At 38.4% G+C, this 24,695-nt stretch overlaps 1 long non-coding RNA gene across 1 annotated transcript in view; it reads right to left on the bottom strand.

Annotated features, from left to right (window-relative positions):
- LOC138848472 (uncharacterized) overlaps positions 1-24,695 on the bottom strand; it is a 1,168,718-nt gene that overhangs the window by 289,983 nt on the left and 854,040 nt on the right. Inside the window, exon 7 of the long non-coding RNA XR_011386289.1 lies at positions 14,432-14,594. This is a non-coding gene — a long non-coding RNA (uncharacterized lncRNA). The remainder of the gene's footprint in view (positions 1-14,431; positions 14,595-24,695) is intronic.

Here is a 24,695-nt window from a genome sequence, read left to right as displayed (position 1 = left end):
TCCCAGTCACAAGCCTCATGCCCCATTCTGGTTGATTGGGGAATCATTTCTTACCTCCCCATGTTCATTCCCTCTGTTGCGGCCTTTCTCTTCTTTACCGTTTGAAAGTTCACCTATCTTTTGAAGACATATTTCACAGTCTTTCTTATCCATGAAGCATTGCCTCACTTCTCCACTCAAATATACTTGTACTCTCAATTGAAACATCTAAAGCACATATTTGTCCTTTAACATTCGTCTTTTACTCCCTATTGTATTATAAGAAATGTGAGAGCAAGGATTTGATTTTCTACTACGTCACTGACAAGCGAACATAGTAACGAGTGAGTTGTAGGCATTACGTTAAATGTAATAAAGTTTTTTTTTTTAAATGGTGTTGAAACCATCATAGCTACTCTCAGTTTTGCTTTTGTGGTGCTAGTGCGATTGTTGGTCCAGTTACTACACTGAAGATTTGTGATTAGTAAACTGATGTGTAGTCGTTAAGATAGGTTAAATGTCTGCCAACTCAACTGTATTTATAAAGTTTTTTTTCTCCAGGAACACACTTGCCAATCTTGTAGTTCCCTGTTTCCCAACACTGTTTCACTACCCAAATGAATCAAGCCTCATTAAACTCCCGAATTCTCTTACCTGGAGAGCTCCCCCTGAGTTGCATGCTGGTTGAGGGATCCCAGTCCATCATTTTGATGTACACATACTTACAGGGTGCCTCCCTCGTACCTAGCACCATAGGGTGTGACATCCAACAAAGTCTCTAAACCACTCTGCCATCTGCTTGTTCCAAGTAAAAAACAAACAAAACTACCAGCACGTAATAGTCAGTGCCTAAAACATTTCTTTAGGGACCTAAGAATGTGTAATATGCCACTAATGGGATCTACAGTATCATTTCAACAAAGTCTCTTCACTGTTGATTGCAGAGGAAGTCACTTTGAGTAATCAGCAAGTGTCTCAATTTGTGAAAAATGGCTCCAATCCAAGCACCAACCTCTACAAATATTTTTATATACTGAACTCGGGATAAATCCATCTTTTTTTTATTTTTTTGCAAAACAACTGTGGGTATTATCCAAAAATAGCTGACTGTTAACTAGACAACTAGCCAGATCTATAATGCTCCATGCGGACTCTGGCTGTTGCGTCTCCATCTGTACAGCCTGCTGCCTGCCTGTTTTGAATTATGGAGAGCTGGGAGGGGATTCCAAGAGATAAGGATTCAATGGCATAGGTTGCCTCTGCTCTCACTTTCATGGGGGAGATATTTTTCTCTTTTATGCTTTGATGGTGTCTGATGATACAGGATTCCAAGCAACCTCACTTTTAAAGTATTTCTGTGTGATGAACACCTGATCTATAGTTCATCAAGTACTAGATGCAGATCTCGTTACCTTTAGGTGTCTTGAGGCTGTTTCTACACACGTATTTTAGTTCTCTCCTGCCTTTCATGGCTACTTTTTACACTTCTAATCTTGGGGAATTTTTATTTCCTTTAAATAAATAGTGCAACACTTATTAGACAGAGAAATGCATTGCAGACGGGTCAGAATCAGATGCTTTTGTATCCAATGTCAGTTTTCAGCAATGAACACTAAATCTCTATGGTGTGAGTAGCAGTAGGTAAAGGCTTTAAATTCTTTACAGCAGATGCGCGAAGTCTTACCAGTTAATAAATTGCCACCAACCTATTTTTAGTTTCAGAGCTTCTCTTCTTGGTCACATTATGCGTCATGATTTTTAAACATATGAATTTTTTTCTATTTTGGAAATAAGAAATTTCTAGCAAGTGTTCACTCTGCTTTTTCATAATTTGACTTTCTGCTCTATGCTGTCTAAGCAGGAGTTTGAGAAAATAAAACTGGGGGTATGTTGTTCACGATTCTCTTTTCCAAATCTAAAACGAGACTACCGCAGTGTGAGATAAGTACTACTGCCTTCTGTTTTGGTCATGATGGATACTTGCATTCCAGCTTAAATTCAAATGCAGTACTAAGGGACTGAGCAACTTCCGTGGTGAATGATCTTGTGAGAAATGAGGACTGTGTTCCTTCTGCAGAGCTGCTATGGGGGCGTACATTCTGGGTGGGAGACAGCCTGCGATTGAGAATATCCCAAACAACTGCCTGTAGGAGACAGAACTAGGAATGTGAGTCCCGGCTGCTGGATTTTAAGAAAAAGTGTTGAGAAAAAAGGAAATCTGGTGAAGGTAATTGAAATAATCATCAGGAATTTGATGTTCGGAAATGAGAGGAGAGGCAAGGTAATGGATTCTAACAGACACCCTGGTAGGCTCCGGCACAGATAGGGCAGTTTTGACACCGGCTCTGTGTCTTCTTTTCTCTGTCCTTAATTTATAGGTCATTCTCTGCCAATCCCCAAGAAGGATCATGACGGAAGTCCTCAATGAAAAGGACCATTCAGTTCCAGTCAGTTCCAGTATGCAATGTATAATAGCAACTAATCTACATGGAGTAAAAGCAAAGCTAGGTGAAGGAATGGGACAGCTCCTACTCTCTGGCTGAGACCAAGCGAGCCTTTCTGCAGAAATGACTGCTGTGTCCTGATGTGGCCGGGGCTCCTGCTTGTTGCGCCGGCACTTCCCTTCTGCTCTTGCAGTTTTGAAAATGGGTAATTGATCAGCACCTGAAAGAAGGTGCATGCCAATACTATAAGGGGACAGTTTCCAGAATGGATAATGAAAGAAATTTAAGTCTTGGATTGCAGGTTGAGAAAACAGCAGGTTACTTTGTTTTGTTCTTTGGAAGACTTTAGTAATGGCTAGTTTCAATTTTAAAAGTAGTCTTAGTTTAACTTCAGCAGCAAACATATGGTTCACTGGAAATAATTTTGGCTTTCAAGTCATAATCTTGGGTTAAAAGACTGGACACATCGTTTATTTGCTGAGGGTGTCTGTGTGCTTCCATTTGCGTCTCTAAATTAACCCTAATTCTGCACTGTTATTAACATGTATGAGATCATGCTAGTAAATCTCCAGAATCGAGACTAATTCACAAAATACAGGCTAATAATTTATCCTAACAAACATAATCCTATAAAAAGCAATTTTTATCACCCTGCGGTGCTACTATGACTAGCTGAAACTTAGCCATGTCGCCAGTTTGAACACGCAGCAACTGCTGAAATGATTATTTTCACAAATTATTGTATGCTGAAATGTTTTAAAATAGTTACATCTCTGTAGAAGCAGATTCAGCTTACATTAAGGACACACAAGTACAAAAATGACACCAACGTAATTGAGCACCCTTGTCCTAAAATTGAAGAGGGGGTAATTTTCACTTACCCTGGTCACACACTGAACCTTGTGACAAGCCAGCAGTGTGATTTTATATCATGGTCCTTTAAAGATCGTTCTAGGGTGGTAGTCACCCTTTTAACCAACCACCTGACATAGCAGTGGCCCCAAGACTCATCTAACAAACCTCAGAGAAGGACTGAGGGAAAAAAATGGACTCTTTATTTGGCTCTCTACCCAATAGGTGATATTCTGGTTAAGAAACCCTGCCCTGGAAATCTTCTGATGTTATCAATGTGAACATTTTAGGCTAATTAATGTCCTGGCATGAAGTAGAATGAGTACTTTCTTTTGGTTGATTTGACACACAAAAAAATTGACACAAAATACTTTTGCATTGTCTCTCTAGAAAAGGAGTAATTGAAGCCACCGAGTAGAACAGTCTTGCCGAGATCTGCCAAACAGAAACGAGAAAAAAGGGGACTAAAATTGCCTTTAGTTTGCTTATATGATAGGCCTGTGGACTAGCACATGTGATGGAATTGATTCAACTGTTAAGAACTGAAAATACGATTTTCTTATCTTTTTCATCCTCTAGAATACATACCAAGCACTAAGATATAGTCCATGCCTGCCTTAAAGAATTCATAGTTCTGTTTCCTCCTCTTCAGGTTCTGCCACCCCTCAAACATGAACAAAATGTGCTTTTTTTTTTTTTTTTTTTTTTTTGACAGGCAGAGTGGACAGTGAGAGAGAGAGACAGAGAGAAAGGTCTTCCTTTGCCGTTGGTTCACCCTCCAATGGCCGCCGCTGCAGCCGGCGCACCGCGCTGATCCGATGGCAGGAGCCAGGAGCCAGGTGCTTCTCCTGGTCTCCCATGGGGTGCAGGGCCCAAGCACCTGGGCCATCCTCCACTGCACTCCCTGGCCATAGCAGAGAGCTGGCCTGGAAGAGGGGCAACCGGGACAGAATCCGGCGCCCCAACCGGGACTAGAACCCGGTGTGCCGGCGCCGCAAGGTGGAGGATTAGCCTATTGAACCACGGCGCCGGCAACAAAATGTGCTTTCTAGTCTTCTTCCAGTACCTTAGGATCTTTAGTATCTCGGCCAATTTTCATAGCCATACTCTTCCTCTTTCCTGTCCAACACAGCATTCCTTTCCTGTATTCTGTTTCCTCTGTGCTTTCTGTATGGACTAAGGGAAAAAGATAATCCCTGCCAAGAGATAGCTGATAACTGGGTTCCCTGTCACTGACAAGGGAGCACATCTATTTTAGTAAGTGACTATTAGAGACACAAGTATTAATTTTGAGGAATAACTCATTAATAGTACTGTGGTTAGATATTGAGGGACATATTTTTGGCAGGGGTATTTCTGGAGTTAATGTACAAACACCTTGTTGAGGACAACTGATATGTATATGAGGCTACCTGTGGTCACCACACTTTGACGATAAAGTATACTAATTTAAAAAGGAACCTGAGGAAGCAGGTGTTAAAGCACTGCTTGGGGTCCAGTCTTGCCTCTACTTCTCATCCAACTTCCAGGTAATGCACCTGGCAGATTATGGCTCAAGTACTTGGCTTGCTGTCACCTCTGTGGGAAACCAGGTTGGAGCACCTGGTTTCTGGCTTGGGTGTGACCCAGCTCCAGCTATGTGGGCATTTGGGGAGTGACCCAACAGTTGGAAGTGCTCCCTCTTTCTTTGCTTCTCCCTCTCTGTCTCTGTGCTTTCTAAATACATACATACATACATACATACATCTTTAAAGACAAAGGAGAACATGACACTAAATCAATGGTCTGAGGTAATATGACTTTCATCTTCCAATATTCACAAAAGAAGCTGAGCCCACCACATCAACCATCCTAAAAGTATACAATATTGGCAATGAAAGCACAAAAGTATAACAACTTTAAAAAGAAGTCGTCTTTTGAAACACTTCTCGCCAGAGTGCTCTGCAGATGAAAAGCAAGTCGAGACTTTCTCTTTATTACAGTCACATACTCGCCCTCAAACATTTTTTCTTTTGAATGGGCAGAAAATGAGTTTTCGTTTTTTAAAAAGCAGCATTTCAAACAATGTGTTTTCTTGTGATAAGAGATCTGTTTTAATGTCTTTACAAAAGAGGACCTTAGAAATGGTATGTTACAGGGGAAACTGTTAGGATTACAAATCACACTGATTTTAAAAGAACCCAAAATTCTGTAAAAATTGCTCTACATCTTGTCAAGGTGTTGTAGAGCCGCATTTTTTTCCTGAGGAAGATTTATGTTAGAGTTATTTATTTGTTAGTGCTACTTTGTGAAGAACAAAGCCAAAGAGGACCCCTCTTAAAATTTCTCAAAACACACCCCCCACCATCTTTTTCTAATCATAAGGGAAAAGTCGAATTAATCTATCTTCTACCTATAAACCTCATCTGTAACAATATTTTTAGAGAATAATCAATTATGAAACCCACTTTAGTATGTTTTCTTGCTTTATTTTGCTGAAGGGAAATGCTTTAAGCATCTTGACCTTACAGTATTATAGTAGATGTCATCTAACATAGAATTTAAGAAATATATTTAACTCATATTTCTAATTTACCAAAAATAATATTTTAGAATTATTCTTTAATGTTTTAGAATTAAATTACAGTGTAATAATTTATGCATGGTGTACGCCGTGACACCTGGCCCTCGGCCTCTTGTCTAACAATATACTAGACAAGAATTATTACTCCATAATTCACACCTTGTCATGTCTTATTGCTTAATTAAAGCACAACCTTCCTCTACATGACAAGCAATTGGACTGTTAACATTATAGATGATTATCCAACCTAACATATTTTATTTTTACAACTTACTCTTCCCATGTATATAGGATGCTCATTTCAGGTATACCTTATTCTGGAAACATGAAAAATCTGTTCCTATACTTACCTTCTGGCTATTGTACAAATTGCCACTAGCAAAAATATGGGTAAAATATTTTATGTTGGGAACAAGTGCCTTAGATAGAGGAATAATAGTCCAGTATCTATAAAGCAATGTGCAATGAGTTGGATGACATCTGAGTGTTTAATATTTTCTCTATTGATCAAATTAATGCCAAAGACTATACATTTGTACATGTATTTAAAATATAAAATGTGTAAGGCTTATGTAAGAAAACCTTAACGCTCTGCTGAAAACTCAAGACAATAAATGGTAAAATGTATCATATATATGGTACAATGATAGTGAATTTCCTCAAATATATCTCAGAATTTATTAATAATTCAAATTTTAAACAATCAACAGATTTTTAAATTGACATAATTATTCAATTATTTTTGGTTGAAAAATAAGTATTTAAAAATTGCTAGAAGAATTCTTAGGGAGGAGAGAAAGTGTTGAGGAGTAAGTCTTATCAAGTAGTAAGGTGGATTACAATGGTACAGTAATCAAAATGGCTGATACTGGAGAAGACATGGAAGAGGATGACAGAGATTAATGTAAGCTCAGAAATGAACACAAACACATAGGGAAATTTGCTTATAAACTAAGTATTATCTGAAATAAATGGAATAGGAAAAACTGGGTAACTGAAGAAAAAACAAATCTGGGCCTTTACCTAATGTTTTGCACAAAAATAAATTTCAAATGAATCTAAATTTTAAAGTGAAAAATATAACCATGCATGTTCTAGAAGGTAAATTTCTTGACAAAAGTGACAGATTTTTCCAAGAAGGCTGCAAAGCCCAGAAATCTTAAGGAAAGAAACAATTGAAAAAAATTTGCCAGGAATGCCATAAATGAAATGAAAAGGCAAATAAAAATCTGGCAGAATATATACACTTAACATGTGTGAAAAGATAATTTTTAACTTTCAAGAAAACAATTCAGATCAGTCATAAAAAGATGATCATGGTAGAAAAATGGGCAAAAAATTGGGAAAAAGTATTTTATTGATGGTATTGATGTCTTTATCTTGGTTGTGATAGCACACTAAGTTTTGCAAGGCATTTACATTCAGGGCAATAGGGTAAAAGGTCCACAGTATCTCTCTGTATTATTTCTTACAACTGTATGAGAATCTACAATGACTTCAAAATAAAAAGATCGATTTACTTTTAAAGAGTCAAAAAAATAGCAAGGGCATTTTATAGAAAGAGAACAAATCTAATGCCCAATAAACAGATGGAAAGATTTCTTTTTTGCCAAAATGGAAATCAAAATGCTTAATCAGTGATGTTGGTAAGAGTGAGAGTATGAAGATAGTAGCTTCCTCACTCATTGTTGGTGGACATATTAAGCTTGTAATATCTTAGTAGAAGGCAAATAAGGGTATATACATAAGCAAATTTTAAATACACATGATCTTTGACCCAGCAATGGGAATTACCTTTAGTATAGCAGCACAAGTTCTTAAATATATACACAGGCAGAGATTACAAATTGAAAGGAAAGACTACATCAGTGGAAAAAAGTACTGACTAAATGAATTTTGGCACAGCCATAAGTAAGCAGCTGTTAAAAAGAATGAATCATATATCTCTGTGTTCATAAAATGCAACAGAAGAAAAGAAAAAGCAATATGCAAAACAATAATTATAAATATCTTTTATACCGTGTAAGTTTAAAAAAAAAAAGTGCTGATCAGTAGGAGAACAAACAGGTCAGGAAACAGGGACTTAGAGAAACAAATAGGGCTTTTGTTTGTTTTAGAGATCATCAACTAGAATGAAAGGTGTTGCGGTAGAGCAAGATACATAGATAATTAAGTAGCTAGAAATAGGGAGTTTGCAGCCAAAGAAAAAGTGCCTGCATCTGTTCCTTATGACGACTTAGAGGCCACAACCCCCTTTCTCTCCTTCAATACCCTATTTTTGAATTGCACATCCTTAGCCTACATACAATTTACATCCATTTGTAATCATCTACAGCACTCTCCCCCCATCCCCCAATAACACATACACTTTCTTAAAGGTTTTCTATTCGGATTTACTGTCAATCTCTCCAACATTCCTCCTGTCAAAATTCTGGGCGACTGAATATCGATACTGATATTTCTAACATCATGGTCACCACTTCTGAGTGTCAAAGATCCCGTGCTCTACTTTTAACCACTTACATGGCCACGAATCTAGATTTTGCTTTCACTATGAATAACTGAGTTGTCTCCATTGCTTTAACTTTTAGCATCCCATACTTTTTTGTTTAAATTAAAGATTATCTGCTAATTTATTTAAAAGGCAGAGAGCCAAACAGAGACAGGTATCTTCCACCACAGGTTCACTCTCCAAATCTTGCAACTGCCAGGGCTGGACCAGGTTGAAGCCAGGAGCCTGGAACTCAATCCAAGTATCCCAGGTGGGTAGCAGTGACTCAATTACTTGGACCATCACTTGCTGTCTCCCAGGTGTGCATCAGCAGGATGCTGGAATGGGAAGCCAAGCTGGGATTCAAACCCAGGTGTTCCAATGTGGATGAAGGCATTCCCAGCAGCATCTTAATTCTTGCACCAAACGCCTGTCTGGCATCACACTCTTTAACACACATCTCCTTCTACCATTCCAGCTTGTTTACTCATTCTACAACTATACCTATAATGTTTAGATTCCAAAGCCATTCCTCTGGCTCCCACCACCTCACTTATCTGCTTATGCAGTTTAAATGTCACAATCCTAGACTGTGATCACATCCTGACACACACACTGTCAACTCCCTTGTTCCCCCTGAGCTTCTCCTTGGCAACATCCTACCATTGACAAACTCACTTGTCCTTCTGCTCCATATCTGCACTTCTATAATTCCACACGCCAAACACAGCCAGCCTACCATATGGACTGGTCTCGCCCTCCATCTGTGAGCACTAGCGTCCATGGTACCTCTGTGCTTCCAGGATACCAGGTTATTTCCCCACTCCATTTATACTGTCTCCCCAATCACTGTTTCGTACACTTAGCTCTGTCCTCAAATCTCTTCCACAACTCTCAGTCTCAGCCAATGACCTTGCTCATTGAATGAAAAATAAATTAGAGAAGGAAACTAGATGAGATCCTGCATGAGCTCCATCCTTGTCACCCACCGTTCTGCACTTGTGCTAATTCACACCACGTTCTCCTCAGTGACTCACCCCTCCACGTTCGCATCAGGCCCAATACCACGGTGTATCTAAGAACATCAACAGTTCTTCCTTTCTTCCATCATGGGTTTCCCACTCTCCGTGAACAAATATAAAACTATCACTATTCTTATCTTTAAAAAGTAACCAACTCCCCACCTTCTGCCACTAGCTATCATCTCATCTATGAATCACTATTCATAGCTCCATTCCTTCAAACACGTGGGCAACACAGATTTCTCTCAACTTCTTTCATTCTCTTGGGCCTACTCCATTAGATTCCTTCTCTCCGCAAACCAGCGAGGAACTAACATTGCTCATTCAATCCTGTCTTCATATTCCCGATTAAAAGACAGATTTTTTTTTTTTTTTGACAGGCAGAGTGGACAGTGAGAGAGAGAGACAGAGAGAAAGGTCTTCCTTTTGCCATTGGTTCACCCTCCAATGGCTGCCGTGGCAACACGCTGCGGCCAGCGCACCACACTGATCCGTTGGCAGGAGCCAGGTACTTATCCTGGTCTCCCATGGGGTGCAGGGCCCAAGCACTTGGGCCATCCTCCACTGCACTCCCGGGCCACAGCAGAGAGCTGGCCTGGAAGAGGGGCAACTGGGAAAGAATCCCGCTCCCCAACCGGGACTAGAACCCGGTGTGCCGGCACCGCTAGGTGGAGGGTTAGCCTAGTGAGCTGCGGCGCCGGCCATTAAAAGACAGATTTTTACAAGTGGCTACTTCTTACCTTCTAGAAAACCACCCATTTCTGGTTTCCTGCCACTTGTCTGCTAGTGGTCAGAGTTTTGTATTCTTCAAGTCGAGGAAGTACCCATGCTCAAGCCATGGCTCACTCTTTTTTCTCTTTCCACAATCAATCACTTTTTTTTTTTGGACAGGCAGAGTGAACAGAGAGAGAGAGACAGAGAGAAAGGTCTTCCTTTGCCGTTGGTTCACCCTCCAATGGCTGCCGCGGCTGGTGCGCTGCGGCCGGCGCACCGCACTGATCTGATTGCAGGAGCCAGGTGCTTCTCCTGGTCTCCCATGGGGTGCAAGGCCCAAGCACGTGGGCCATCCTCCACTGCACTCCCTGGCCACAGCAGAGAGCTGGACTGGAAGAGGAGCAGCCGGGACAGAATCCGGCACCCCGACCGGGACTAGAACCCCGTGTGCTGGCGCCACAAGGCAGAGGATTAGCCTAGTGAGCTGCGGCGCCGACCTCCACAATCACTTTTGTGATTGTACCCAATCACTTTTGTGATTGTACCCAACCAGGTGACTTAAATGCCTACATGCTTAGAATTAGAATTCTTAAATTCCTATCTTGAAACAGGATCCACAAAAAGATTCCCAAATCTGTGATTCACTTCACATTTCCAAGCAAACAGCTAATAGGCTTCTCAAAATAACAGGTTCAAATTGAGCCCTGCCAACTTGTTCCTACTGGTTTTCCCTATCCCAGTAGCAGTATGACTCCATCGCTCTAGAGATTTGCATCAAAAGTTTGTGGTCATTGTTGGCTCTTTTGGATCTCTCATCTGAGACTCAATTCATCACCAGTTTTGGTGACACTGTCTTCACAATATATGTGGGATGTAAAACCACATATTACTACTTCCTTCTTTACCACCTTGGTTCAAGCCACCATCATTTCTCACCCAGGTTAGCACAATGGCCTCTTTATTAACATCCCTGTCTGCTGTTTCTCTTCTTTGGTCTGTTCAACACAGCGTCCAAGAAGTTCCTCAAAAAACAAACATCAGATCATGACATCTCTGTCCCCAACACCCTCCAACTTTCCACATCCAGGGAAAAGTCTTTAAAACGTCCCGTCTCACATGGACTACAAATTCCAATTTCTTAGCAACTTCAGTCATCCGTGTGCCTCCCCTACCCTCCTGCTTCTAGCCACACTCCTGCCTATTCTAGCTCCAGCAGCCCGGCTCCCTTCCGCTTTGATCTCCTAGCCTCCTCCCACTCACTCTCTCTCAGAAATTTCCACTTACGACCTCTTGCCCCAGAGATTCTTAGGGTTTCTGCCCTCATCTCATTCAAGTCTTCTCTCAGATGGCATTTCCTTAATAAGACTTTCCTTACTTACAATTCTAATTGTGTTCTCAATTTTGTTTTTCTCCATAGTATTTACCTCCCTCTGTCTCAAATACACACACACATACACACACATGTATTCTTACTCATTCTGTTTCCTCCCATAAGAAAATAAGCTTTATGAGGTCCAGAAAATCGTTTTCTTTTTTAAATTTTCTTTGCCCAGTGTTATCACCCTTGTACAATAATAGCATCTGGTATGTTAAAAAAAAACCTAAATATTTGTCAAGTGAATACATAAACAATAAGTAGATATTTAAAGGGACATGCATGTCTAGGAAAGAAGTATTAAGAAATTGTAACTAGTAATTAAAACAGAGGAGAGGAACAGTTGTCAATTTTTGTGTTTTTCTTTCCTAACTGGAGATGTCACTACTTTTCATAAGTGAAAATTATAATGACATAAATTATATTGGCAGGGAGATAATCAGATATTAGAGGACATTTGTTGTTTTTTCTTTATATTTGTTTTATAACAAGGTAAAAACTATTATTTTAAATAAACCCACCCATTTTTTAAAGTTGCTATTAAAGTTACAAGCGAGTAATTAACCCAGAGATCAAACAGTAGTGGAATAACAAATTGCCCAGCTAACTGAATAGCCCCACATCTGAAGAATTATATGAATGCTAAATGAAGAAATAATATAAGTTCCCCAACAAACGATCAAAGCTGTAAGTACAAGATAAGTGCTCTGTTTTGAAGATCAGAGAAGAGTTTACTGAGGTTTTCTTCCACTGCAAGTAGCTAGAGGGTGATCAGTGGGTCTCTTGTCACGTCTGTTCATGTATCAATGAACAACAGCATGGTTGTGATGTAATGTCATAACTGGAAACTTGGCTCTGGTCAGCCACATTCAGAAACAGGAGAGTGAGCGGATTTTCTCGGCTTGAGTGATGGATTATTACATTAATGGTTCCATCTGAGGCACGCTGGCTAGAATGTGCCCCATTTTGTAACGACCTACGGTTTTCTGTCAGGCCTCAGAGCTTTCATTACTACACACGACATATGAAGAAAAAAGTTGATATTAATTAAGGTACATTCCACCAACTTGTAGCCTCAGATATCACCAAAGTAGTATTGTTAAAACACACTGAGGTTTCATCGAAAGAGTAATGTTAAAGTGCATTAAAAACCAGTGAATTCAAGCAGAATTATTTGCCAACGTTTTGAACATATGGTTACTTTTCCTACTAATAAATATTTCTACAGATAGGAGACTAATGAAGCACACAGTGATACTGCCTTTTCATGATTATTAAACACATAAATTCCCAAGAGATAACAATAGATTTAGGTCATTTCAAGCATAATTTCATAGAAAACCATCTGAAGTATCATACCTTGCTTAGCATATAATCTACAATGAAGGAATGTGGTATGCACACACAAGGACAGAAATAAAAGTAACACTTCAGCTTTTCATGGTATATATTTGCTGTGCATTGCACTGAAATTATTCTTTAAACATAAATGTAATACATTATATGTATTTCCATAGCCTTGATACATCAAATTGAGATACTGTTAGCCACCAAATTACAAAAATATGTTACAGGTAAGAAGCTATTCTATTTTTATTCTATTTCAGCCATAGTGAGATAGTCTCAATGTTAAAAGCATTTTATATTTTTTACAAGATTATAAGCTCAGGATTTTTTGATCCCTCAATTTTTCTCCACTTCAGGTTTTCTCACAGGTAATAATAAAGCTATTTTGATAGAAATGTAGCCATCTTATGATTTTCTTTTTAAGTGGGGCTCCACATTTTTCCCAATTTGAAACAGTAGGTGCAGCAAAGTGCAGTGGAGTGGAAAGAAAGTGTGGGAGCCACATGTTTTTCTGGATGTTTCAAGAAATCCAAAGTCACAAAAGAATTCCTTCTGCTTTTTGTTAGTAGTTCCGTGGTGGCCCCCTAAGGATTTTCTGCATCTAGTCTTGTGCCCTGTTGCTCCCTTTTCTCTACTTTTGTTTAGTGCTGATTTTTGGAATGTGTAGGTTTGCTAATTTATTATCTTCAGTGTCTTTATTATGACTGTAATATTTCTATTGCTTGGTAGGTTTTTCTTTTCTTTCATCATTTGCTTTTACTACTTCTATTCATTTTGGTATATCACTTTTTGCTTATAATTTCTTAACATAGATTTTTTTTATTGTTTCCATGCCTTACCTTACTTGAAAAGTTTATACAGTAAAATTCAGTCCAATATTTTATATTTTACCTGAATGATACAGGTATTCTGGTGATATTTTTAAATAGATAATTAAATATACTGAAGTTCTCAAATTCCTCCTGAACATAATTGAGTTTTTCATAACTGTTAAGGCATTAAAATAAATTGTCATTGAAAACTTATGTATAAACAGGGATATCTAATATAGTATAATTGTATTTATTTTTAACATCTCTGCCATGAATTTCATTTTGCAGTAATAGGTCATCTAGATTATACCAGATGGCATATTAAATTTCAAGAAAGTAGGAGTCTTAGAATACCTATAAAATTTTTTTGAATGAAATAAGCAAAAAAATAAGTATTTCAGTGTGCTCCTTGATTGAGGCTGAGGTTTAGGTGTGTTTACAACGAGGTAAATTTCTAACAACCAAATTCGGAGACCAAGATTGGATTTGATTTCAAACAATCCCTCTATAACATATGCGTTGGTTGCTATGCAACACAATTTATTATCAACAAATGATGCCAAGTGATTTTTGCATACTGTAATTGGCTTGCAAGTTTTGCTGCCTAGAAATTGGGAAGAGAATGTGATTATTTAAATTTAAATGGCTATGTTAAAAATGCTAATTTTTATAATTAAAAAAAAAACCCTACAACACAAAACCTACATCTTAAAACTGGAGAAAAGAACTGCCTTCTGTGATAATAAATGTGCAACAGTCTGGAAAGTTCCTCTTCCCCCCTTTGGGAAAGCATAGAACATATTGAGATAACTTTTTATGCTGGTCTACTCACCTAGCTTCTCTGATGAGTTGGCTGTGGAAAGCCTACATGGAGGCAGAGCTCAATTAGTGTAATTTATGTATCCTTGGACGTCAATCATTCCTGTTGAGAGGTGGGACTCGCAGGCTCTCAGTGCATTAATTAAGAGCTCATCTCAGCAGAGCCATCTTTCTACCTAAGGACCAAAAAGAAAGTTTTAATTAGATTTTTAAAACCAAGTATGTCATATATGAAAGCAAGTGTGGTTCTTTAGTTGGTGAGAAAGGCAACAACTGGAATGAACCGTTGCAAACAATGCAAAGGGCACCAGGTCTTAATCATCTGTGATACTGTGAGGAAGGCGGGAGCATCAATCTTCAGTGTGGGTTTCCACCCTTGGACAAGTGCGCCATGGAAATCATTGAAGTTTTGACTGGGTTGTTTCACTGCCAACATAATTATTGGGTCCCTGTCTAATTATTGATGCAGAGCTGATGCTGATCGAGTGCAATTACTACGGTGAGGACAGACAGTCTTTTTCTCTGATGGCTGGCTTTTTGTTCCAGGCTAGCTTCTGACTGAATATGCAGTGGGCGATACAGTGCAAGTTCAGCAAAAAGGGAGTGAGGGAACTTGCACAACACATCAATTTCATTGGTTCAGTGATGGAGTGAGTATGCCATTGCTGGCTAACCTAAAAATACAGGGGCTCCGGAGAGGGAGAGACGAGCTAGGCTCACTGGTGTCAGCTGTTGAGAGTGGCTGTTCTCCTGGAATGGCTTGTGTGAGGCCATCAGACATCCCCCTTAGGGCTCACTTGGGAAATAACAGATACATTATTGATTAAAATATTTATAAATTAAGGGAGGGAAAACAAATTTTAAAAGCTAGATTCTACTAATAGCTACATATCTACTAATAGCTACTAACCCCTCCCCCGCCATAATTAAGGAGGGGGCATTCAAAATGCATGCTTGGAAGAACAAGAACAAATGAGTTTGCCAATATCAAGGAAAACACAAATGGGAAAAACAAAAGGAGAACACACTGAACAATGAAAACACTGCAATAAGTCTTAGAAATAACGAGTACACTACCAAATCTAAATATGCCAAAAAATCGCCACCAGAAAAGACAAAAGTACACAATCTACTTTAGGAAAAGCTATAGACAATTGGGAGAGATAACCCCAGACATGATGGCCACAAAAAATTTGGGGTAATCATCATAAGGGTGTTTCTAACAAACAGGACTGATATAATGGGCAGATGTTTCAGAAAGCTTTGCTCTTTGTCTCAGAATACCAGAACGTGTGTTCCAGTGCTTCTCACTGCTATTAGAGTTCATTCTGTTTTTCTAAAGGAGGGTGTTTAGGAAAGCCAATTATTGTATATGCTATAAATTCACCACCCAACTAACATACTTGACACACACCGAATAACAGCAACAATCCTGTCAAAAGAAACTATAGATTTTACAGGTAGATGGCTTGTGCACTATGTCCCTAAATGATAGTGAACAATGAAAACATTACTATATAGACAATGTGTCAGAAGAATAAAGCTGGAAAAGTGTAGCCAATAATGTATGTTAATATTCCTAAAGATATTTTACAATCCTTTCTCAGCTCTCTCCCTGCACTTGTTTTCCCAGCTATTTTGCCTTTATTTGTGCTGTATAATTTTTATTACACAATACATACAGTGGCACTCCCCAGATAAAAGTTGGCTATTGTACTGGTTATACCAATCTTGTGTGACTGGTAAATCTATGTAATACAACACCCTGCATGTGAATACATTATGTCCTTCAATGCTTAGTTTATTTGCATTTAAGCCAAAGTATATGTGTATTACAAAGTCAAATTAACCCTTGGGAATAGTATACTTAAGGATTCTAAATGGTAGTATTGATATATACAGGGTTGTGGCTCATGACTGTGTCAGGAATTTCTGTTTCCCAAGTAATTTTTTTTTTTTTTTTTGACAGGCAGAGTGGACAGTGAGAGAGAGAGACAGAGAGAAAGGTCTTCCTTTTGCCCTTGGTTCACCCTCCAATGGCCTCTGCAGCCGGTGCACTGCACTGATCTGATGGCAGGAGCCAGGTACTTATCCTGGTCTCCCATGGGGTGCAGGGCCCAAGCACCTGGGCCATCCTCCACTGCACTCCCTGGCCACAGCAGAGAGCTGGCCTGGAAGAGGGACAACCGGGACAGAATCCGATGCCCCGACCGGGACTAGAACCTGGTGTGCCGGCGCCGCAAGGCGGAGGATTAGCCTAGTGAGCAGCGCCACTGGCCCCAAGTAATGTTTTAAATATCTTTATAACACACCAAGGACAGAAAACATGAAAATTAAGACACTTAAGGCAGTGTTTTTTTTTTTTTTAAAGGAAACCATAATGGTTTACTTCCCCATTTGTTGTCAGTTTTACCTTTCAAAGAAGTTCATCTAAACTTCTGACGTGGTGGCATCAGTCACGGCCACCCCCTTCTACAATTCCTTGTCTGCATGAGCTGCTTCCTGATGAAGAGCAAGCTGGGAAGCATAGGTTTCAAACCAGGGGGTGTCAGTCTGTGTGCTCTTAACTAAAGATAGGAATCGTCTCACTGCTTAACTTGTAGCTTTGTAGGAACCCAACTATAGGATTTTACGTAAACCTAAGCCTCCAGAATGAGCATTTTTTGCTTTGCCATGTACAACTTTCTCTACTCCATGGGACCTTTTAATGTCAACTACAACAGAAATTCAGGTCAAATTATAAGCAGAACGCGGCAGCCATACTAGGCTTTGAAATTTATAACTGGTTGAAATGGGACCATGATATTCACATCGCGATACCTTGGTCTCTGGAGAATGGCAGCTGATGGAAACTCAAGGCTACCCCCTCCTTCACCCCATTACAGAAAATTCAAATCATGTTTCAATGATTATTGAAGTTAGCGATCCCACTAGATCCTTGCCTTAGCCCAAGACTTTTCTCGTCCTGTAGAGTAATTTTGTGTTACCAACTACTTGCTTCTCATCTCCTTCCCTTTTAGTGGTCACAGTGGGAGGTTCAGGACAGAAAGTACACGGCTTTGCTTCTTCAGATTGTCATGAGCCACCACTACTTCCTGCTAGTATGGCAGAGGTTGTCTGAAGCATCAACTTGATGAACCGAGAGTTTATAAAACAATGAGTCCTCAGAACAGGAGTCTCAGTATATGCAATTCAAATTTTAACTCACTATTGTAAAGCAGCATACAGAGTCAATAGTAGAGGTTTCTAAGTGGTGTTTGTTTTTTATGCTGACAGGGAGCTAAGTGAGTCCAGAAAAACAGAAGTTCGGAGTGCATCTCCATGAAGACTTGCTTTTTACTGAAAGACCACATTTTTTGAACACTTCACTAGCTTGTTCAACTAAGATAATATGTATTATTTTTGCCACATATTTAATACTCATAGGGCTTGTGCCCACAGACAAAGCACAGGCAAAATAATATAGTTCTATGTTGTCTTATCAGTGGTGACTAAGTGTTAAAGAATAGTTTTCTGTCTGATTTTCTCCCCTCTTTTTGAGAAATACTAATATAAGCAACAGAAATTTTATATTAGAAGCTGCTATAAGATGGAATATAGATATTAAATTAAAATAGAGTTCAAAAATGCATGGAGCATAAACAGCATACATGGAAACTTCAATGTCCTTAAATGAGCAAAAAGAGCAATTTTTAGTTTATTTTAAAATCAAACTGGCAATTATGGGATATAAGAGACTTCTTCATTTCTGTTAATAAGATCCCATATAACAAACTTTCTAGATATTAATTCAATCTAGTAACGCCCAGTAAAGGTAAACCAAATCTTACTCTACAGTCTTAGAATGTGTGTAGATCCTGGGAAAGCGTCTGGTTCGTGCTGTGCAAAATCTACTTGTTTGGATAGATTTTTTTTCTAGGCCATATTTGAGAGACACTGGTGAGTTCCCAGTCTTTTATCTTTGACATTTTATTATTTGATTTCACTGCTGAGATATTTTATTGTACATGAGCCTAGAGGTTTTCTGCTTTGATATGTTTATAAGATAGAATAGTAAATAAATGATTTAGTCTAGTGTTGATGTCAAGATTGTAGTATGTTTCTTATTTTTAAAAACTTTTCCCAATTCTGACCCAAGAAAAACGGTTAGTTTCTACTGACTTTGTTGACATCTAAATTATTATAGGGAACACAAACCTGAAATGTTATGGACATTAACTTACATAAGTGATGTCCACAAATATCTTTTTGTATTGCATTCTACAAGTACCACATCATTTTAACTCTTTTATAAGTTTAATAATAATGAGGTGATAGTAGTTAACATACTCTCTTTAGGCCATATTGTACCTTTGGAAGTTTTTTACTACTTATGTATCTGAAGGGCAGAGTGGCAGACAGAGACAGAGAATGAGAGAGAAGTATTTCATTCACTGGCCCACTCTACTAATGTCTGCAACAGCCAGGGCTGGTCCAGGACCAAGCTAGGAGCCAGGTACTTCATCTGTGTCACTGCCATGGTTGGCAGGGCCCAAGTACTTGATAATCATCTGCTGCCTCCTAGACGCATTAGTATGAGGCTGGATCTGTAGTGCAGGTAGGACAGGAAGCAGCACTCCGCACTCCAAAATGAGATGCAGTAACCCCAGGCAACTCGATGCCTTAACACCCACCGCCTAAAGTAATTTTTAAATTAAAAAATCAGCCCTGCCTAGGAAAATATTTGGCAGTTAATGAAACTATCCAAACACACTTTATAGGTAAAGCCACAGTGGTGAAAAATAGTAAGGAAAAGCCACATTTATTTCTTTTTGAATTTTTTCACACATTCAGCTCTTTATATTTCATTGTGAATGCTATATATGGGCTTATTCTACTACCGATCCTTCTTAACTGCAACTTTATTAATTTAAATGGTTTTCTTTAAAAGAATGTTGAGAGAGAAGAATAATTCAGTAGTCAACAAATATTCAATTTTCAAGATTATTTCCAAATAATCTTAAAAATGCCAGGACACCTCAAGGTTTTACTTTTATGAGGCCCTTTCTGTGAGGTCCCTGTAGAAATTACACACAGGAAATTTTTCCAGAGAATTTTTAGTTATTCAAGAATCCATTTCTCCCATTTGTAGTGGGAAGACTTCTATCTCCAATTTTCATACTCTTGATAACTAAGGGGGAAAATGTAGTAGAGAAAACCTTTCATAGCTCTGGGTTATATTTAACTCATTATACTTTCTTGTAAAATCTTAAAACCTTTGCAGAGGTCTTTTGCCATCAGCATCAACTAAACAACAAATCCTTAATTGACTCTCTCTGCATGAATATGTATGGATGCACACTCATACAAGGGTACTTCCAAAAGTTTATGGGAAATGGAGTTAAAAGATAAATTGATTTTGATGCAAAAATTTTTGAAATTCATGCATAATTTTGCATAATACACATTTTCATAAAGTTTTTGAAGACCCCTTGTATATATTGAATGCCAAACCAAAAAAAAAAAAAAATCTTCAAAGTCTTCTGTTGATAGTATTAAGGAAGGTGTATGTGATGAGACTGTGCAGGATATAAGTGAAGCATGATTGATTCATTCATGCAGGAATTTATTCAATGAATTTTTATGGAGCCCCCAAACAAATGGCAAGCAGTATGCTATGTTCCAGGTAAACAAAAAATGAGCAACACAGATGAGGACCCTGCCCTCATGAAGCTTCTATTTTGGTAGATACACATATGTAGCTGTTCCATAAGGCCTCAGCATGTTTCTACCGACTGGGTCTCCACACCCACCTGTCTTGTTTGCAATGGCATCCTCATAGTATTATCAATTCAGTGATGTTCATTTTCCCCAAAACATTTGAAAACATACTTCATATTGAAGTCTGATTTCCCACATAGGAAGACTGAAAAAGCAATTCTGAATTACTTCTAGGCATTCAATATAAAGGGGAATTTTCAAAGATACATTTATGGTTTAATAATTAAATCTGGATGAATATGCCTGCTGGGAAGTTCTGCAATAATCAAATAGAATGGCAGGTTTCAAACTGCAAACAAAGGACGTTTTCTTTCAAAGATTTGAGTCACAGCATATTAGTATTTAATGGATTTTGCATTTTTAAAACGTATAATGGCAGAATTCTTGGTAAGAAGTGAATAATTTTTCAAGTATAATCCAAAAGGTTCTGAAAAAAAAAAAAAACAAAGAATGGAAAAGGACTCCAGGTGCCTGAAAATCTGAGATATAATTTCCTTGGCTCAGATTTGGAGTCTCTGCTGCCCCAACTCTGTGTCCCACGGATCTGAGATACTTAGTCTTTTTCTGCCTTCTACAGACCAGCACAGAGCTGGTAACAGGATCTGAACAAACCAAGTGGTGCCCCCAAGAAGTGGCCATCTGGGGACACTATCAGTTGTTAGATTGACATGCCTCAATATGCCTAAATTTTATGTAAGCCAAAAAGTAGGAATGCACAAGAGTATGCAAGACTTAATAATTTCTCTTGACAATATGGTGAATTCATTTATTCCCTTCCTGATAAAATAATCAGAGAAATGACATCTGTCTGCAGAGATCAGTAGCAGCTGGAAATCTGAAATATATAAACTGTGAGAGTCTTTCAGACACAGCCTAAACGGATCCTAAACTGATTAGGAAGAAAAATCACTCCATGCTATGGTCATAGCTTAAAAGGAACTGATTTCTGAAGATGGGGCTTAATTATACATCTGTATCTATTCACATCTATCTATTTGTCTTCAGAAGTCACGGATAAATAAAGCTCTACTTTCAGTTCATTGTAGTAACTGTAACTTGAAGAAAATGCTTGTACAGTGTTTTTAATTCCAGAGGTCCAAAGATAAACACACAACTCCCAGTCTTCATCTGCATTTTCAGACCATATAAAATCCCAACAATGGAGAGTACTCTCAGAACAGTGAGGTGATTCTGACTTGCATCCACTCTCCTCCTTCATTTCCTTCTCAATAAATAATGGATAAAGCAACAATAGGTCTTTGCTGACTTTTTAACTCTTCTAACGTACAAAACTTCTCTCCTGAAAAATAAGCTAACATTGATACAATAGTCTGCAAGTGGTTTGAAAGTAAATTGGTTGTTCTTAAATGGTGCCATGTGTTCTACGAATTACTCCCCTCACCTCCCTACCACTCGTCTCGCTTATCTCCACCTCAACACAAAGCTTCTGTCATACTAAGGCAGAGTCCTTTGATTATTTTTGACCCTCTTTATGAGGGTTGTCCTATATAACTTCCCATGAATTTGGTAATTATATGAAAATAATAACTATGCTAATTACAGTCATTCTTAAGGAAAAGGCATTTTAGGTAAAAGATGTATTTATTTATTGGAAAGGCAGAGTTACAGAGAGAGAAGAAGAGATAGAAAGATCTTCTGTCTATTGGTTCACTCCCCAAGTGTTCACAACCACCAGGGCTGAACTAGGCCAAAGCCAGGAGCCAGGAGCATCATCTGACCTCCCACATGGGTAGCAGGGGCCCACACACTGTGCCATCTTCTGCTGCTTTCCTAGGCCATTAGTAAGGGAGTCGGATTGGAAGTGGAGCAGCCATGATGAACTGGTACCCATATGAGATGCTGGCATTTCAGGTGGCAGCTATACCTGCTATGCCACAACACTGGCCCCTCGTTTTTTATTTTATTTTATTTTAATTTTTTTGCTTGGAATCTTTGAAGACAGAAAGCATCACTCACTTCCGTATGTTCAAAAAAATGACTTGGTAGATAAAATCAAAATGATCTGAATGAAGTTGATTGAAGGATGTCTCTAACACACATGGAAGTGAGCGGGTCTTTGTCATTTCATTAGCTGGTTTTAGTGTACTGGTTTGGTGGACTGTCCCTCCTGGGGTCACTTCTAAATTCCATCATCCTACCTTGCTTTGGTCAGCCATCAATTCCAGTCCCTTCTCCTACCTCCCATCCAGTCAATGCTCAATCACCACTGCTGTTGGGTTTCCTTCCTCAGACTCCAATTAAAGCAAATTGGAAGACTAACTTAAGGGAAAACCTTGACAACTAATTTTGTGCCTGATAAATAAAATATATGCAGAGATTTTTTTTCCTGGATTAATATTCTTTTTTCTTCCCCATGTAATTTTAGATACCTTCTGCCTTTGAGGTTTTTAGGTAATTTTGAGATTGATATATAAATAAAATACAGCTTGGCCATATCCCATTAATCTTATATGCACCCTTAAGTCACAGAACTTACTCTGGCTCTAGGGAGGTAGGACTATTGGAACAATCATTTTCAGTGTAAAATTTATTCATAAAAATGTTCATTTGTCTCTTAACTACCTTGTTGATATATAGTACAAGGCACTGTGGTAGATTTACTTTATTATATTTAATATATGTATGCCCAACACAGAAAATGGTTATTCCTTTTAATCAGTAGCTTCTGGGAAAAAAAGAGTCCATGCGACAAAGACATTCTAACACATTAAATTAAAAGCACACATTATCTTTCAAAGACTAGTATTTAACAAATACTTGGTGAGTTGAAATGAACTTTATAAAATATACTTATTTATTAAAAACACTTCCACATACTTTAAAAGGAATTTTCATTAATGTTAAAATTTGCAAGGAATTCCTAAAAATAACACATTTAACTATTTTTGTAAAATAATACAGACCTTTAAAAGTATTTTATCCTGTTTTCATTTTAATCTACCTCTTACCGTTTTCTTTTTTGCCCCTATTGCAGAATGGATACAATCAGAGTAAAGAAATGAACAGACTCTAAGTTGTGGTTCTGATGTAAATCACTTGTGCAAACATGGCTTAACTAATCATACTGCATATCAAATTTATACTTTTATCTTGGTGGTCTGTAAGTCAATATCTAGAATGGGATTTTTATAATCTTTATATTATCTTTAGAAATGTCAATTTTGCATACTGAAAACTGTTGAAGAACCATCAAATAAATATGAGATTCACAGATTTTATCTTGCTAAACACAGAAACAGATCATGAGCCACATTTTTATTTTGGTGCCTGCATAACTTCAATCTCACAACTTAATTTTGGGAATTACATTAGCCACATTGTACTAGTCATACTAGAAACCTCTTAAAGGTCTACCACATAATTGTAGTCTGAGGTTTTCTATATTGCTGAAGATCTAGATCAAGTTAAATTATAGAAGGTATTAAAATTTTTTCAACGGTAAGTTTTCTAGACTGAGAAATTATAAAAACCAAAAAAGGCAACAAAAAGTCTATTGTGTCAGACTGCCAGGTTCACCACTTCCTCCAAGTCCATTATCCCCTTCTTCTCGGGAGCGTGGGTATCTAGCGAGGGGATCATTTTCCAGTCTTTCTCGAAGGTAAGGTGGCCTCATATTTAAATTTAGTCTAATACAACGTGAGCTGGTACCTTGACGCGGCTTTGGATTTTTTCTGATTGCCTGAAGCTGGAAGATGGATATAGGAGTGACTCTGCTCTGACAGAGCATGTGAAAACAGCACCATCTTAGGCTTGCAGAGCGATGGGATAAAGCCCCATGGTTCCCTGTGTGACCCAGAGAAGAGGAACCCTACCAATCTAGACCAGCTGGACTGCCTGAGGGAACAGGAACGCATCCTACAGTACTTGAGATACTACCTTTGTGATTTCTCTGTGCATTAACTGAAACTTTACTACATCTGTTAATGAAACGGCCCTAAAAATTATTCTGAAATATAAAACAAGTAAAAACAATCTGATGACATTTCCTGATTCCACAGAAGATGGCATTCTGAGCTTTCATTTTTTAAGACTCTTTCTCTTCACTGGGCTCCTCCTATATTCTCATTCTTTCTCACAGAAGGGATAGGAGGAGGGCAGAGCAGAGGTCATGACTTTTGCTTCCAGAACAATTCTGGAACTCACAGACTGTGTCACTCCTGTTTCACCGTTCACCCAACATCTAGGTATGACCTATGAGTATTTTTTGAGGTCCAGACCTAATATATCATCTCCTCTAGAAACAACATTTTGACTTTTCCAACTAGAAATTACTTTTTAAAGTAACTTCAGAATTGTATTTGTACATGGGACTTCCTATAATTACACATGTACCTTTACTATCCTGTTAAAATATAAGGCTTCTCAGTGAAGGATTTAGATCTTGCGGTTTTTATTTTATTTTATTTTTTTATTTTTGACAGAGTGGACAGTGAGAGAGACAGAGACAGAGAGAAAGGTCTTCCTTTTGCCGTTGGTTCACCCTCCAATGGCTGCCG

This window comes from Oryctolagus cuniculus, chromosome 2 (assembly GCF_964237555.1).
Source record: "Oryctolagus cuniculus chromosome 2, mOryCun1.1, whole genome shotgun sequence".
Taxonomy (NCBI): domain Eukaryota; kingdom Metazoa; phylum Chordata; class Mammalia; order Lagomorpha; family Leporidae; genus Oryctolagus; species Oryctolagus cuniculus.
This window is presented reverse-complemented; position numbering and strand designations above follow the sequence as displayed.